The 18028-nt window shown below is 38.4% G+C and overlaps 1 protein-coding gene across 4 annotated transcripts in view; it reads right to left on the bottom strand.

The window, feature by feature from the left end:
• The window catches only part of POPDC3 (popeye domain containing 3), a 41722-nt gene extending 28671 nt beyond the window's left edge, over positions 1 to 13051 (bottom strand). For 3 of the 4 annotated variants that reach the window (XM_036767036.1, XM_036767038.1, XM_036767039.1), the window contains exon 1: positions 12853 to 13051. The gene's annotated coding sequence lies outside the window, so the exon portion shown is untranslated. Of the gene's footprint in view, positions 1 to 12638; positions 12818 to 12852 lie in introns of those variants that run through there. The other variant, XM_036767037.1, reaches the window with a different exon arrangement.
• Positions 13052 to 18028: the final 4977 nt, after the last annotated feature.

Genomic DNA, 18028 nt, shown 5'->3' with positions numbered 1-18028 from the left:
TTCCGGCAATAAATATGATGTTAAGACAAAAGGCATTAATAGCATCTTAAAAAAGTTATTGATCACCAATACATGCGTAAATGGACTTAGTCATCTGTATGTAACACTTATTTCAAAAGCATCTTCCTATAGAGGTTATAGGTATTATGGAGAGCCAAAGGGAATATTGTGCAAAAAACAATATTGACACTAGGTTTGTAAAAACTGTTCACCGTGATGCCTTAGGAAAAGCTGAAGATACTGGGGTTTGGGGTATTTTGTTTTTGTTTTGTCAAGGCCAGAAAGAAGGCAGAGAAGAAAGACATAAAGAGGATTAAAAGGCCTTTCTTCTTGATGGAACCATTTTAATCTTTAGGGTGTGAAAAGGATGAAGAAAATTCTGTTTGAAAAAAGTTTCCTCCTTATCCTGACTATGTTCTCAGAGTCAAAGTCACATGCTAGAGGTAGCTAGGTAGCATAGTAGATAGGTTGTGAAGCCATGAAGACCCGAGTTACAATCCAGCCTCAGGCACTTACTAGCTGTGTGATACTGGGCAAGTCATTTAACCTCTGTTTTCTCAACCGTAAAATGGGGATTAATAATAGCATCTACCTCCCAGGGCTTTTAGAAGGATCAGATGAGGTATTATTTGTTAGGCACTTAGCACAGTACGTGGTACATTGTAAGTGCTTATAAAGTTGTTGTAAGTGTAAATGCTTGTTTCCTTCCTTCCTGCTGTTAAATTGAAGGTTTGAAATAATCCTGGTTGTGATTGTTCTCAGAACTAAAATATTGTAAATAATTATTTACAATTTTGTATTACTGATTTCCTTGTTCATAAATTGTATGTTCAGCAGATTTAATATTTATTTATTCTTAGAGATCAAAGGATTTGATGTGTAGAGGAATATAAATAAATACTACTGGGAAAGGAGGTTTCTTTAACCTCTTTAAGTTTGTTAATATCTGATCAACTGGTAGGGGCCCTGAATTCAGTTGACTGAGAGATATTAAAACTTAATTAGTAAGAAAACATCAAACATACTCTTGCATTGTCCTAGAGATTGGCATGATTAAATATTACTGAGAATTAATTAATTGAATTAATTAATAAAATTAAATGTGAGAATGAGTCAACTCATAGTCCTTGTTAAATACAAGACCTAGAAAAGACAATCTTTTGTTACCAGGGAACTTACAATGTACACAAGGTACAAACATAAGTGAACAGTAAGGATCTTTCCTTCTTTTAAGATTCCCACCTGTCTCTTCCCTTTCAACAGATGGAAGTGCCAAGGGAAATCATCAATTTACAGATGGAACTGAAGCCCAGAGAGGAAATAACTCACGGAAGTTCATACAGCTAATAAGCGGCAAGGCCAGAATTTGCATCAAGGTCTTCTGACCCCATATCTTTTCATTTTTTGACATCATCCTGCCTTTCCTTTTCCATTTAGCCAAAGAAAATTGGTTCTGTTTCTGGTGTTTTATTGTGTTGTCTGTTTTATGTTTATAGTTGCAAATGGACTTGAAGTACATGAAGCAGGACCAGAGCCAATAGAAATGTTAAGATAGTTTTACGTCTATGTCATCTCTCAAAGATTTTATCATATACTGAGCTCCTACAAAAAGGAACACCATGTGATTTATGCACTGGGTCTTGTAAAAATCATCAACGTTACCAACTTTTTGTCGTATTTCCCCTTTCACTGAGAAAGGATTTTATCTTGTACTAGGATCACACAGAATGACTGGGACACCATCTTACTAATTCACTGTGGCTTCTAAAATCACCAATAGCTATAACACATACTAAGAACCATGAGAGGAAAATTCCCTTATATATCAAATGGAAACAAAATCATAGACCATAGATCTAAAACAGGAAAGGATTGGAGAGGTCATGTAGCACACCACACTCATTTTATATATGAGGAAACTGAGGCCTACAAAGTTTAAATGACTTTCCCAAGATCCCACAGGCAGTAATGTGCAAGAGACAGAATTCAAACTCAGAACCTATGACTCTAACTTCAGGGCTTTCTCTACCATACCACACTGCCTCTAATAATAATAAAAGTAAATAATTACTCCCATAGCAACTTACTGTCTTATCTTAAAGAACTCTAAAATAATTAATTATCTAGGCATTTAGAAATTATCTCATGTAACACATTTCTGTTGGCTTCGTTTATTTCCAGTTCAAGAATAACAATCATAATATATTAATATGATCTATATAATGTCACTAGCTGATATTTATATGCTATTTCGAAGTTTACAGAGTATTTTACCCAAATTACCTCATTTGAAGTTCACGACAACTCTATAAAGCAGACAGCAGAGTTATTATAATCTCTGTTTTTAAAGATGATGAAACCGAGTCTCAGAGAGGGTAAGTGACGGTCATATGGCTGGTAAGCATCTAAGTGGGGGAAGCAAGGTGACACAGTGGGTAGAATGCCAGGCCTGAAGTCAGGAAAACTCATCAAATCCAATCTCAGACACTTACTAGCTGTGTGACCCTGGGCAAGCCACTTAACTCTGTTTGCTTCAGTTTCCTCATCTGTAAAATAAGCTGTAGAAGAAAATGGCAAGTATCTTTGCCAAGAAAACATCTAAATGGGGTCACAGAGAGTCAGATATGACTGAAACAACTGAGCAATAACAAAGAATCAAGGTTGGTGTTTGAACTCAGGTCTTCTGACTCCTGCTGTATTGAATGAATGCTAAATAGTCATGTTAAATATGCATTTTTTTCCTTTTTAAATTCGTGTCAAAAATAGTGGCAGGAGGAATGATGGAGAGAGAGACCCTTGAAAGAGTTAGATTTCTAAACAAAACATATATAGGTTGTTTTCCTGTACACTTTGTTGCTTCCACCTACTCTCCCTTTTTAAAAATTTTTTTATTTTTTAAAATTTATTTTTTTATTTTTTAATTTTTTTCACCTACTCTCCTTTTGCCCCTTAGCCTTTTGCAATTGGGCTTTCCAAGGGAAACTACTCTCTTCAAAGTTATCAACTGAGAAAAATAATTACTAAATGACAAATTATTGGGGAGATCTTGGACCTTTCCCCCCAATTTTCCCTACTTAGACTATCTTATCTAGGTGGAGTTGTTGGCCCATGCAACTAGAAGGTGAATTCCGGCCCATTGAGTTCCACTCAAGCAGATTTAGGCAGAGGGGTAGATCCTTTGTCTAGATTGCCCAAGGCTGGGGGTGATTTGGAAGTAAATGACCTAATCAAAGTCACATCCCCCAGCTTCTCATTAGAATAGGTCCACCTCTCATGATATTCATTCTCCTCATTAATTGTTAACCAGAGTTGATTGCCACCCTCAGGAACATCCAGTCTTCCAAGGGCATGTCAGCATTGATTGGGTTCCATGAGGGGTCTTTGGCATTCAAGAATGTCACTGACCCCCTTTATTAATTATAATCTAGCATGATTAATAACATGATTAATTACCCAGAAATTATGTCTCTTGAACTTTTTATATGTCACACACAATGACCTCTTAACTGGCAAAGCTGATGGCCTTTTCTCAGTCCTTATCATTCTCAATCTCTTTGATGTATTTGACACTATTAATCGCCTGCTAATCCCAGATATCTTCAGCTAAATTTTCATGACATTGTTCTCTCTTCTTTCTTTTTCTACCTGTCTGACCATTCTTCCTTTGTTTCCTTTTCTGTTCACTAACATTATGATGCTCCTCACTGTGAGTATTCTTCAGTATTTAGTTGTAGGTCCTCTTCTCGTCTTCCTCTATACCAGGCCTGCATAACATACAGCCCAGGGGCTGCTTGCAGCCAGCCAAAGGTTTTCAGGTGGCCCTGCCAGTGCTCACTTTCTCCTGTTTGTCACGTGACCCAAAGCAACTAACCACCATCAGTCTGAATCTAGTTACCTTTAATTGGAAATTGAGCCTTCAAAACCCTATCTGTGCCCTGAAGGAGTTTAGCCTGTTTTAATTTGGGCCCCTACCTACTGCCAAGTTGTGCAGGTCTACTCTACACTGTCTCTTGATAACCTCATCAGCTTCCATGGGTTTAATTTAATTTAATTTAATTAATCATCTTTATGCTGTTGACTCACAGATTTATGCATCTATCTATTTATTTATCTATCTTCTCTTTGTTTAGAGATAGATATAAATGTATGTGTGTATGTGTATATGTTTGTGTGTGATGGCGTATTGTGGGTATGTTTCACTCCAATGTCTCTCTTATGTTGGTGAGAGTACCAGAGAATTTTTTATACCAAAAGCTATCTTTCACTAAACATCTTTTGGAAGTGACTTTTGGGTCTTCGAAGTTACACTAGTGAAGCCAAAGATCCAGAAAATCTGACCAAGTTAGAAAGGCTTAAGATAGAACATGACTTAATGGAAGGAGTAGTGGATTTGAAGTCAGGTATACTGGTTTGAAGTTTTGACTCTTTTGCTTATTAGTTATGTGACTTTGGGCAAAGAATTTAACTTTTGCAAGCTTTGGTTCCTTCATCTGTAAAATGGAGATAAAAACACTTGGATTACCTGCCTCACAGGCTTGTTGCTTTGTAAACCTTAAAATGCTAGAGAAATGTGAATTGCAATGTGAGAATGTCCTGGTGATGGTCTACACCACACAGCTGTCATCCAAAGACCAGCTTAGGTAAACCAGGAGAGAATCATCATCAGAAAGCTGGCCATTTTTTAGGCACAGAAACTCATAAAGACCATTCTGAAGGGAGAGGGTTCCTGATCTGTCTTAGAAGGAATAATCACACCAATTAAATAAGAGAATTTTCAAAGCACTGAAATAAATCGTACACACACATACACGTGCACACACATACACAAACCTGACATGTACATATACTTTGCAGCAATTCTGTAGAGGGAGCAATATAAAACAGAACAATGAAAATGTGTCCAGCTCCAAAAGGGCCACCGTGCCCCAGGTGACTACAAAAACATTATAACAAAACACTTTATACTTTTAATCCTCATAAAAACACAGCAAGGTAAAAATTGTCATTATGATTACCCACACTTTGCAGATAAGGAAACTGGGGCTCAGACAGACTAATGGATTTTCTCAACAATAATAGAGTAATAGTTTGGAAACCACAAAGAATGAAACAGTGGAAGTTCAGTGGATTTATAGTCAGATAACTTGAGTTTGAATTCTGATTTTGCCACTTACTACCAGCTTCAGTCCCTTCCAGCTCTAAATCTATGATCCTACGATCATTTGACTTTAGAAACCATTTGAATGTAACATACATTTTTAAATGTCCACTGAGCCTACCCTTTGCTACAGGTGGCACCAATGTGCCTGAGATTCACTATTTGAATTCCAGGTGGATCATTTCTGGCATTCTTCTTGCAGTCTGGTCTAGTGATACGAGTACTAGGTTTAGATTTAGATGAGTTGAATTCAAGTCCCAGTTCTGACAACAACTATAATAATAGCTAAAATTTATGTGGCTCTTTGAGGTTTTCCAAGGCATTTTACACATATTATCTCATTTAATCATGCTCTTTTTATCGCTTTTTTAAGGGGAAGAAACTGAGGCTGAGAGAGAAGATAAGTGACTTGCCACACAGCTAGTAAGGCCGCACAGCTAGTAAGCATCTAATTCAAACTCAGGTCTCCCTGATTCTGAGTACTGTGCTCTATCTACTCGGAGGTGTCAAACTTGAGGCCTGCAACTTGCCGGCAAAACTCCCCACAGCAACCAATAATTTATAGTTTCATGTGCAATCATCTTTTCTTAAAAAATTCTATTATGCTAAGGAAATGCTTGTTTTAGTTCATAAATTAAAAATAAAATAAAAATAGAACTGGGAAATATTTAACAAAAAAAATAAAAATACAATGTATATAATCTTAATTTTTGTTTTTCTAAGTCAATATGCCTGTAGGACCTGTTTGTATTTGAGTTCAACTCCATTGCAAGACACCATTTAACACCTGAGTAACAAACAGAGTCTTGATTTCATCACATGTTAAAATGCCAATAATAATGCCCACTATAGTGATCTCACAAGGTTGCCAGAAAGAACAGGCTCATTTAGTAAGTCAGAAAGCAATCTGGAAATGTGAGCTATTAGTATAATTCAGTCCAACTCATTTGACTGATTAGGAACCAGGAGCCAAGAGAGATGAGCCATGTGGCTCAAAGTCACATAGCTAATGTATGGCATAGCTCAGGCTCAACTCCAGGACTTCTGATCCTCAATCTAATGCTTTCCTCCCCCAAAACACATAGACTCTCTCATGAATGAATATGCCAACACCTGGAAAGAGGAGAGTCTCTGTTATCATTGTTAAAAATGTTCTAAGCCTATGTTTGAGGCATTTCACCATGAGCATCATCTGACGGATGCCGCTGCAGGCCATTAGCTTCAATATCCTCCTCTGTAAAATGGGGAGGGGAGTGGGGGGTGGAATGAGATGATCAGTACAGTCGCTTTCGCTTCCAGATTTATGATCCCACAAGGGAAAGTTTTCCAGAGAACTGGTCTGCGGGAATTTACAACAGAAAGAATACTAGATTTGGAGTCAAAGTTGGTTCAGTTTCTAGTCCTGGTTCAAATTTCCACCCCACTGTGTGCTATCTTGTGTGTGACCCTGAGAAAGTCACTTCATTATTCAGGGCCTCAGTTTCCTCATCTGTAAAATGAGAGGATTGAATTAGATGGCCTCTACGGTGCCTTCCTGGTATAAATATAATAGCTAGCATTTCTGCTTTAAGATTCACAAAGTGCTTTACGAATCTTCTCTCATTTCTCCCTCATGACAACCGTGGATGCTATTATTTTCATTTTCAGATGAAGAAGCTGAGCTTGACAGAAATTAAGGGACTTGCTTGGGGCCACAGATCTACTAAGTGTCTGAGGCAGGATTTGAACTCAGGTCTTCCTAACTCCAAGTCCCAGGTTCTGCATCACCTATAGCTGATCTATGATCTTGTGAGTTTAGTACCTGACTCACAGTCTGCTTCTCCATCTCAACCCTTTCCATCATATGTGAGGACACCAATATGCATTTTATTGTTCCCTTGAGCACATCCCAGCTCGTCCTCCTACTGACCTATGAATAGAGCTGGGCATGCATTTCATCTCTCCATCACCTTGTGCTACTTCCATGACCCAGAACTCTGAAATTCCTTTCTCTCATAACAACCTATCCTTCCATCTCTTCCTTGGTCTCACTTTTTTTTCTGTTACCATGTTTTATTGTATTGTTTATAATTAAGATTTTTTATTTTTAGTTTACAACACTCAGTTCCACATAATTTTGAATTCTAGATTTTCTTCCCCGCCCCCCCGCCCAAGATGGCATGGAATCCGATATATCTTCTACATATGACTTCACATTGAACTTATTTACACAATTGTCAACTTGTAAAGAAGAATCATGACCAATGGAATGAATCATGAGAAAGAAGAAACAAAACCAAAAACAAACAAAAGAGAAAAAAAAGGAGAAAAAAAGAGCAGTGTGCCTCAATCTGCATTCAGACTCCATAGTTCTTTCCCTGGATGTAGATAGCTCTCTCCATCATGAGTCCCTTGGAGTTGTCTTTGAACTTTGTATTGCTGAGAAGAGTGAAGTCTATCAGGGTTAGTCATCACAAAATCAATGTAACTGTGGTTGTGGATAATGTTCTCCTGGTTCTGCTCCACTCACTCGGCATTATATTGTGTAGGTTTTTCCAGGTTATTATGAAGTCCATATCCTCCCCATTTCTTATAGCACAATAGTATTCCATTACCTTCATATACCACAACTTGTTCAGCCATTCCCCAATTGATGGGTATCCCCTTGATTTCCAATTCTTTGATGCTACAAAAAGAGCCTCTATAAATATTAAATATAAATATATATGGGTGCTTTTCCCACTTGTGTGATCTCTTTGGTATACAACCCTAGAAGTGGTATTGCTGGATCAAAGGGTACGAACATTTTTATAGCCCTTTGGGCATAGTTCCAAATTGCTCTCCAGAATGGCTGGATCAGTTCACAACTCCACCAGCAATATAATAATGTTCCAATTTTCCCACATCTTCTCCAGCATTTATCATTTCCTGTTTTGTCATTTTAGGCAATCTGACAAAAGAGATGTGGTACCTAAGAGTTGTTTTGATTTGCATTTCTCTAATCAGTAGTGATTTTGAGCATTTTTTATATGTCTACAGATATCTTTAATTTCTTCCTCTGAAAATTGCCTGTTCATATCCTTCGACCATTTCTCAATTGGGGAATGACTTGTATTCCTATAAATTTGGTTCAGTTCCCTGTATATTTTAGAGATGGGCCTCACTTTTCCTGAGACTATTATTCATCCTGACCATGACCTCTAAACCCACAGCTTGTTCACCCAGTCTAACACCCTTGCTTTGTCCTCACTTTCTTCTCTTCATAGTCTGGACTATATTGAGGTGTTTTTTGGAGGTGGGAAGGCAGAGCAATTGGGGTTAAGTGACTTGCCCAAGGTCACACAGCTAGTAAGTGTGTCAAGTGTCTGAGGCTGGATTTGATCTCAGGTCCTCCTGACTCCAGGGCCGGTGCTGTACTCACTGCGCCACCTAGTTGCCCCTCTTGACTATACTGTTGACCAATTCAACTATGCACTATCAAATACTCTTGAATTGCTTGCCCCCTTGTCCTATTACACATGCCTAGCCAAACTCCAGCCCTGAGCTAACCCCACCATCCAAATTATCTGCTTCTACTCACAACTAATCAACAATAATTCATTAAGTACTTAACTGTGTTCCAGCGATTGTGTTAATCATAGGGTTACAAAAAAGCAGCAAAAACCATTTCTGTTTATAGTCTACGGAAACTTATATTCTAATCCGGAAATAAAATACAAAATCAGCACATACAAAATAAATGCTGAGTAAATGGAAGATAATTTTCGAGGGTATGACACTAACAGCTACATAAACATGCTATTTTGGTACCCAACAGATTTATTTGATCTCATCTCAATGGCATCTTCATTATTATATGGCTATCCTCTTATTAATCCTCTTAGACATTCTCTATCCACTCCAGAAAGCAGCTTCTTCCAAATCTTCTCTTACCCTAGAACTCCTCCCGCTTTTGAAGTCAAACTCCTAGAAAAAGACAGATACACTTTGATTTTCCCTTACTTCTCAAATTCTTGTATTCTGGCTTCTGATCTCATCACTCAATGAATTTGCTATCAGTAACTGTCTCAACTGATGGAATCTGGTTTCCTTCTTTGTCCTCATTTCACTTTCCCTCTCTCCAGCCCATAACACTGTTGACCATACCCTTCTCCTGGATACTCTTATTCCTTGGCTTCTGAGCTGTTGCTCTCATTTGGTTCCCCTTTTGCTTTGTTATGGTGGTTGTGAGGTTCAAATGAAAATATGTGCAAAGTGCTTTGCAAACCTTTAAATGTTATATATTATTTTGTGGTGGTGGTAGTTATTAGTATTGTAAGCTAGTTGGCACAGTGTGATAAGGTGCTGGGCCTAATGTCAGGAAAACCAGAGTTCAAAAATGGTCTCAGATACTTGCTACTTGTGTGACCCTAAGGAAGTCACTTAACCTCTCCCAGGATAGTTGTGAAGATCAAATGAGATAACAATTAGAAAATGCATAGCATCATACCTAGTACACACAGTAAGCACTATATAAATATTAGGTATTATTATTAATCATATCCTCTTATCTCTACCTAACTACTCCTTAATCTCCGTTTTTTCTTTTCCCTGAAAAATCTTCAGTAGCTCTGTATTGCTTCTAAAATACAAACTCTTTGGGCTAGTATGTGTACCCTTCCATAATCTGGCTCCTACCTCCCTTTCCAGACTAATTATATCTTTTTGCCCTCATACACACTATATTTTGGCCAAACTGGTACTTTAGCTATTCTCTTAACTTGACATTTAAAAGTTTTTCATTTTTATAAGTAATAGGCAGGTGTTTTAAGAGGATAAAACAAGAAGCTTTTAAATTCAGGAGTCTCTCAGTTTACCAAAAAGAGTGCATTTCGATTAACAAAAGAATAATTGCTTCCATCTATTTGGAATAAATCTATTATTGTAAATCCAAAGTACAACTTCAAGCATCAATCCAAGTCTAAGGTGTATGAATAAAAATGTAATTCTTTCTTTGACTGTTTTTACTTATTCTCCACAAATTGGGTAAATTAGATTTTATAAGCACCTAGTTTGCATTCTAATATAATACTTCTCTCCCCCATACAGAAGACTGCATTTGTGCTATTCCTCGCCTGTATAAAAACGTTGTGCTATATACTCAGCTAGATAATATACTGGGAAAATTAATGGTCATATCTCCTTTAAGGCACATTGCCTACATTTTGAATGGTTGACAAACTCAAAGTCAAAAAGACTGAGGATTCTTCAGGTTTCAAACAGTATATGTTTTATCCTGTTCCCACACTCACTCAGAAGGCAGACATATAGCCTTCTGTCCTCATCAAGTCACATCTGTTAACTCTATGAATAATTTAGTTGCAAAACTTTATCTATTCTCTGTGTTTTTCACACTAGCAATGGATTTTATGCAATATAAATGCTCAGCACGTAAGGGTATAACTGTGAACCATTAGGCCTAAATCACCAGCAGATTTGTCTAATAATAATGAAGTCAAAGTTTTTTATAAAACACCTCTGTGACTTTTGCTTTTAAACATTTTCCTGTTCATTTCTTGTAAAGAAATGAGGAAGGGAAGGTGAGTGAGGAGAAATCTTAATTTTTTTCTTTACAAAGGTAACCAAAAATATATAGCATGATCTCCTCTTTTGGAGGCTTGTTTGTTGCTGTATATGCCCATGACCCTTACTGACAGCAACAAACTCTAAACTCTGAAGCTTTCCTCTACTTTTTAAAGGATCAGTCTCAGAAATTTTGCAAAGACTACCTTAAAATGGAATATCACTCCATCATCACGGGTAGTGTTCCTATATATATATATATATATATATATATATATGTATATATATATATATATATATATATATATATATATATATATATAAAGAGGTCTTGCCTTCATCTGCAGTTTTCTGAGGCCTTCTTTTTGACCAAGTAGCAGTAAAAAGATGTGCCAACCTTATTAGTCAGTTCTGTGGTACAAAGTCTGGATTCCAGTTTCTGGTGACACATTTTTAAATTTAACAACAGAGAATGTCACCATTTAGAAGTTTAGTTTGTTCTATGATTCAGATATTACAAGAGATTTGTATAATTAAAGAAATCCAACTGCTTACCAAATGTCTGAGGGCTTAAATATGCACAGTTTTAGAGAGCAGGTAATGCCTTATATTAAATTGGATTTTGGAAAATATTGTCTTGAAGTCACCCTAATGTTATGGAATGCTAAAACTGGAAGGAATCTTAGGGATCATTCAGTCCAATGCTTTCATTTTATAGGTCAGGAAACTGAAGCCCATAAACGTGATTTGATCAGTCTTACTTATGTTCTCAACCGAGCATTCTTGTTTAGTTCTTCATTTATTATCAAAAAGAACAATTTCCAACTATAATACTATAATCCTTTATGCAAATGTCCTTGGGAATTAAAAATACAAAGAAATAAATATAATTTTTGCTTGCCCTGAAATTTTAAAATACTTAAAATATAATGGTTAACATTTTTAAAAAATCACCTAATGTGCTTGTTTGGTGGAAAGGTTTTGAATTTGTTTCCAAAGTTGGTGAGTTCCTCTTTGCTGAAAATAATTCTTACCATCTGTATATTATTAATTTTCTATTTGTGTTTTCAATCAATACAGGGACCAAGAATCACCAGAGCTGGATGGAGCCTTAAAAGTCACTTAGTTCAGTCCTGTTATGTTTTACAAATGAGGAAACAAAAATAGAGAAGAGAAACTACTTGACCATGGTCCCATCAAGGACTCCTCTCTTGAATATTAGAGAGCCTTTGACCTGCTTACAAGAGAGAAGGAAGGAAGGAAAGAAGGGAGGAGAAGGGAGAGAAAGGGAGGGAGAGAGGAAGGAAAGAAGGAAGGAAGGAAGAAAAAAGGAAAGGAAGGAAGAAAAGAAGATAAAAGGAAGGAAAAAGGAAAGAAGAAAAGAAGGAAGGATAGGAGGGAAGGAGGAAGGAAAGAAACTCCTGATAGAGTGATAGTAACCTCCCTTCTTCAAATGCCTTCCAAGCCTGCCTTTACATTTCAAAGTCCTTACATAGAACATGAATGGGAAACATTAAGAATCACGTTTCTTTTTTTTTTTTCTTCCACAACCAGACTTGTCCATAGGACCAGTGAGAGAGGATGGAGACTCAGAGCTAGATGTGGCATTTCTCCCAAGTCTGTGTGCAACTGAAGACAAGGTGAACCAATCCTGTTCCCTCTAGGGTCCAGTGAAGGAGACTGACAGCAGCTAAAAACACAGACGCCTATGAGAATCTAAGAGGGCTCCTTTCCCTCTACTAGATTCCTTCCCCAACTCTCTTAAGGGGGCCCTGAGGACATGGAATAGTCAGGATTGACAGACAGAATGAGGATCAAGGCAACAGAGAAAGTAGTGATGGAGGACTGGGGTAGGAAAAAGGGCAAAACGTGGGAAGGGGCTGAGGAAGTGGATGGGAATTTGGGGAGCAGCCAAAGAAGATGACTACGAGCAACCGACCTGGGGCCAGAAAGGAGGCAGATGAATAGCTGCGGAGCACAGAGGGGAAGAGGCCGAGATGGGGGTTGTAGAGCTCCGGGAAAGTTGCTTCAGAGCCCGGGGTGCCTCCAACTTTCGCTTCCATTTTTAGCCCCGCGAGGTGCCAGGCTGTAAGTCGACACCCGAGCAGGAGGCGGTTGCAGAGCCAGCAGCTCCTCTCTCAACTCCTTCTTACCTTTTTCTTTCGCTCGGCACAAGCTCCAGGGTTGCATGACAAAAGTTTCAGGACCTAGCCGGACTCTGGCTGGGAGGCTGAGAGCCTGGGAGGCTGGGGCTGACCCGACTGCTCCGGCTCCCTCTTCTTATTCAGCTTGGGTGCCGGCAGCCCCGGCCCCGAGGGTCAGCTCCGCGCCCCTAAGCTCAGCCCCCGGCTCCAGGCGGGCCCCGCGCCCGGCCGCGGCAGCTTGGACTAAAATAGGCAGGGCAGCGGGGAGAAGGCGGCGGTGCCCGGGCATCGGCTGCCACGGCGCACGCGCCCCCCAGATGCGGCTGCAGCTGTAGCTGCAGCAGCGCTTGGCAGGCGGAGACACTGAGACCAGCTGCGGTGGGGTGCAAGCAGCTGGAGCCACATCTGGGAGGAACCCTCCGTGCTAGAGCCAAGAAAGTGCGGAGGAATAGCCGACTCGTTAACAGCAGGCGCTCAGAAAAAGAACTAGACGACTGTTCGAAAACTTTGATAAACTCCAGTTACTCTTTATAAAACACATTAAGGCTTGGGTACCTTGTACCCACGACTAATAACATCTTATACTATGGAATATATGTCGAAATTCACATTCTAATCTGCCCCATTTGTCATTAAACATTTGTTTGAAGAGAGAAACTCTAGGGGTTGTGAGTTTCTCACCTCGTAGGATCATGGACTTAGAGCTAAAAGGAATTGACCTTATTCAATACTCAGATTTTGCACATCAGGAAACAGATTCTAGAGTGAGAACTAATGTGATTGCTGCCATCATCACCACCACTACCCCTTCCTCTCCTGACTGAACCATTTCTTCACAATTCCTACGGAACTAAAAAGGGCAATTCACAATTTTTCTAGAGTGGCCCATGTAATTAGGAATCCATATAGATGTAGACATGATTTTTTTTATTGATAGCAACAGTGAAATATAGCCTGCAAGCTGCTAAAAATATTAATTTCTTAGCAGTAATACCGGAGATGTTCCCAAATTCCCAGTCTAATCAAACTTCAAGACTCAGCTGAAATCCTACCTTCTGTGGGAGGCTAGCAGTGCCTTTCCCTTTCAGAACTGCTTCCATTTACTCAGTATATATCTTGGGCATACCTTATTTATTTTCATGTTTTTCTTGCCCATTAGCATGTGAACACTTTGATGGCAGGGACTGTTTTTTGCCTTTCTTTATATCCCTAGCACTTAGGGATAGGAAGGATGAAAAATACCTGGCACAACAGTAGGGGCTTAATGAATCCTTCTCAACTGACCAATGACTCTAGAACTGTGGGATATATTGTCAGGATCATTTTAATTCTTTTTTTCCAAACTTACGACAGTGATGGTGATTCCCAGCTTCAATTTAAAGTTTCTGTGAAAGAAAATGTACTGTGGGGCTTAGTCTGTAGGATCTGACAACCCATAACTAGGGGGTCATTTTCCATTATGATTTTTCTCATGACTACATCCAAATAGATTATTCAAAACTCAGGAAGGTAAAAACAATATATTCACAGATGACTTTCCCATAATGATGCATGGCTACATGGAAAAATGAGCTTATTTTCTGGGAATGCTCAAATTAAAGAGTAATCATTTACCCTTCAAAAAACTTTTTTCTCTTTCTTCTCAAATCCCATCTGCTAAATAGAACTTTTCCTAAGCCTCAGATACTAGTGTCTCAGCTCTGAAACTACCTAGTATGGATTTATATATACACTTCTAGATGTATATGCTATCTCAGGGAATGTTTCATTTTTGTCTTTGTATCCATAGGGCTAGAACAGCTCTTGGTATATTGTAGGAATTTAATAAATGTTTATTGATTGATGAATCAGGGAGGCTGTGTGGTACAGTAGGAAAGGCACTGTCTCTGGAGTAAGAAGACCTGGGTTTGAATCCTGCTTCTGACATACCTGTGTGACCTTAGAAAAATCACTTTAGTATTTTGGACATCAGTTTCCTTATTTGAAAAATGAAGGGTTTGGACTAGAGAGCCTCTAAGGTCCCTTCCAGATCTTGACCTATGGTTGTTATGATTCTTATACTTCTACCAAGACTTAGCTCCAATCCTTTTCACCAGAAACATATAAAAAAAAAACACTAGAAAGACAAAGTATAAGGAACAGTGGGGTACATTGGGGAAAATGTAGGATAAGGCATTAGAGAATCTGGGTTCAATCTCAGCTCTGCTGTATACTATCTGTATGACCTTAAATAAATTATTTCCCTTTCGTGGATCTCAGTTTCCTTATCTGTAAAATGTAAATAAGGATTAAATGACTCTAAGGTTCCTTTTAGCTCTAAGTGTATGATCCTATGAAAAGTGAAAGACTGTGATGTAATAAGCACCTTGAGACACGAGACTGCCCAAAAGGGTGCCTTATTGCCATTTCTTTGATTAACTTTCTGACACCAACATGTTTTTTTAATAACTGTTGCCACTGGGAAAATTGGGAGAAAGATTTCTACTCAAAAGACCAGGGCCACAGGACTTACTGGGATTCTTCTATATCCCTCCCTCAATCTATTTACTGGTATTTTAATGGTATTTATTTTGACCATTAAGTACATGTGCACATTAAGTACATGTGATCACTTCATATGGCACTTTGTTTTGTAACAATCGCACTTACCATGTAAAAGTTCATATTACATATGTTAGGTTCTTATCACTATGAGGTTATGAACTTTTTGAGGGTGGGGACTTGATCCTTTCTAAACTTTGAATTTTCCTAGAAACATGCAATATTCTGGCAAACAACAGGCACTTAATAAATGTTTGTTTTATAAAAAAATTAGCTTGGCACTCAGAGTTAGTTAGTTTTCTCTCTGGAGGTGCAGAATGAAACATACTTTTTCACTTTATTTTTCTTGCTTTTCTTCATAACATGGCTAATATGGAAATGTTTTGCATGACTTCCCATGTATAATTGATATTGCTTGCCTTCTCAGTGGGCAGGGGAGGGGAAGGACAATTTAAAAATCAAATTTTTTTAAAAATGAATGTTAAAATAAAGTATAATTATTTTTAAAAATCAGCTTGGCACAAGATTAAATCATTGTACCTTCCTCCCTTCATTGAGGAGATGAGGACCTGTAGGTATGGAATACAGTAGATACTGTTGGATGATGTATTTGTTGGCAGCTAATGTATTAGTTAAGTTGCCTGAATTGTTTTTCTTTTTGAAAATTTTTGGTGCAAGGAAAGGCTCACTTGGTAGAGGGGGAGGGAGGGATACATTCATAAATGAATGTGACATAAAAACTAAAGTGTTATTGCTGTGTTCTAGGCTCCTCCCATTTCATTTCTCTTTCTATAGGCTAGGGTTTCCTCTCACCCCAATCCTTGGGTCCCTGTTCTTTATTGGTATTTCCCTTGAGGACTGAAAGTTTAATTCAATTAAACAGCAATAAACATTCATTAAATGCCTGGGAAGTGCTAAATTTGCTGAACACAAAAGACAAAAAACCAGTGCTTGAATTCTAGAAACTTATAGTCTATTTGGAAAGATAATGTGTATACTGCAGTCTATACAGAAGAACAATGTGTACAATGCAGCTCACGTATGAAAAAGAAATACAAAATAAATACATTTTAAGTATTGAAGTTGAAAGATTCCAAAGAGGCTTAATACAGAAGGTAACACTTGAGCTGAGTCTTGAAAGAAATAAGGCATTCTATCAGGCAGAGGTGAGGAGGGATGTATTTTAGGCATGGTGGACAGCCAGGGCAAAGTCACAGAGATGGGTGGTGGAATATTCTGTGTGAGAAACAGCAAGAAGACCAATTTATTTGGAACATAGAGTGCAGGAAAGGGAGTGATGTTTAATGGGACTAGAAAGGTAAGTTGGGGCTAGGTTGTGAAGAGATTTATTTAAAAGTCAAAAAGAGAGTTTATGCATTTATGCTAATGGAAAAAGGCAGCCACTGGAATTTACTGAGTAAGGGAGTGATATGGTCAGACCATCACTTCAGGAAAATAACTTTGTCAGCTATGTGGAAGATTGAAATGTGTAAAGACTTGAAGCAGGAAGTTCAATTAGAAGGCCATTTTGATAATCCACATCAGAGGTGATGAGGGCATAATCACACACATTTGCCTGTGTGAATATTGAGAAGAGGTTGAATATAAGAGATATTTTAGAGGCAGAAATTGAAAGATTTGGCAACCATTTGGATTTGTTTGATAAAGGACAGTGAAAAGTAAAGAATAAAGGTAAAATATGAAGTTGGGAGACTAAAATAAGGGTAGTTACCTAGACCAAAATAGGGATGTTTGGGAGGGAAGGGGACTTTTGAGGAAAGATAATGAGTTCTGTTTGGGATCTGTTGATTTTGATATGTTTATAGGATATCCAATTTGAAATGTCCTATAGGAAATGGTGATGTGGGGTTGGAACTAAATAAAGAGATTGGTGCTGGAGTCATCCACGTGGAATGATCATTAAACCCATGTGAGCTGATGAGGTCTCATGGGATCACAGACCTAGAGCTGAAAGACATCTCAGAAATCACTCAGTCCGACACCTTCATTTTACAGATGAGGAATCTAAAACCAGGAGAAATTAAGTGAATGGCCTAAAGTCCCATAGGCAGTAGGTATCAGAGGTGAGATTGGTACCCAGGGCTTTTGATTGAACACCTCCCTGCCCAGAAACACACACTTTATCATATTAACTCCATGAAAGAGTGGAAAGAAAGATGGAGAAGAGGGACCAGGACAGAGTCTTGGGACACACCCACAGCCAGGGAGCATGATAGAGATGATTAGCCGATAAAGGAGATTAAGAAGCATCAGTGAGACAGGTAGGAGAACCATGAAAATGCAGTATCATAAACACCCATAGAAGAGAAGGTATCCATCAGGAAAGAGTTGTCAACAATGTCAGATGTTGCAAAGAGATTAAAATAAAAGAGAGACAGAGAGAGGGAGAGGGAGAGGGAGAGGGAGAGGGGGAGAGAGAGAGAGAGAGAGAGAGAGAGAGAGAGAGAGAGAGAGAGAGAGAGAGAGAGGAGAAAGACTATTAGATTTGACAATAAAGAGATCATTTATAATTTCAGATATAGTTTCAGTTGAAGAGATTGCAAAGGGGTGAGAAACCAGTTAGAGGAGAGGAATACAGGCAATCAGTATAGCTGATGGCTTTTTTTGGAGTTTTCTTGAGAAA

Source organism: Trichosurus vulpecula, chromosome 7, assembly GCF_011100635.1.
Source record: "Trichosurus vulpecula isolate mTriVul1 chromosome 7, mTriVul1.pri, whole genome shotgun sequence".
NCBI lineage: Eukaryota > Metazoa > Chordata > Mammalia > Diprotodontia > Phalangeridae > Trichosurus > Trichosurus vulpecula.
Note: the sequence above shows the minus strand (reverse complement) of the source record. Positions and strands in the feature narration are given on the sequence as shown.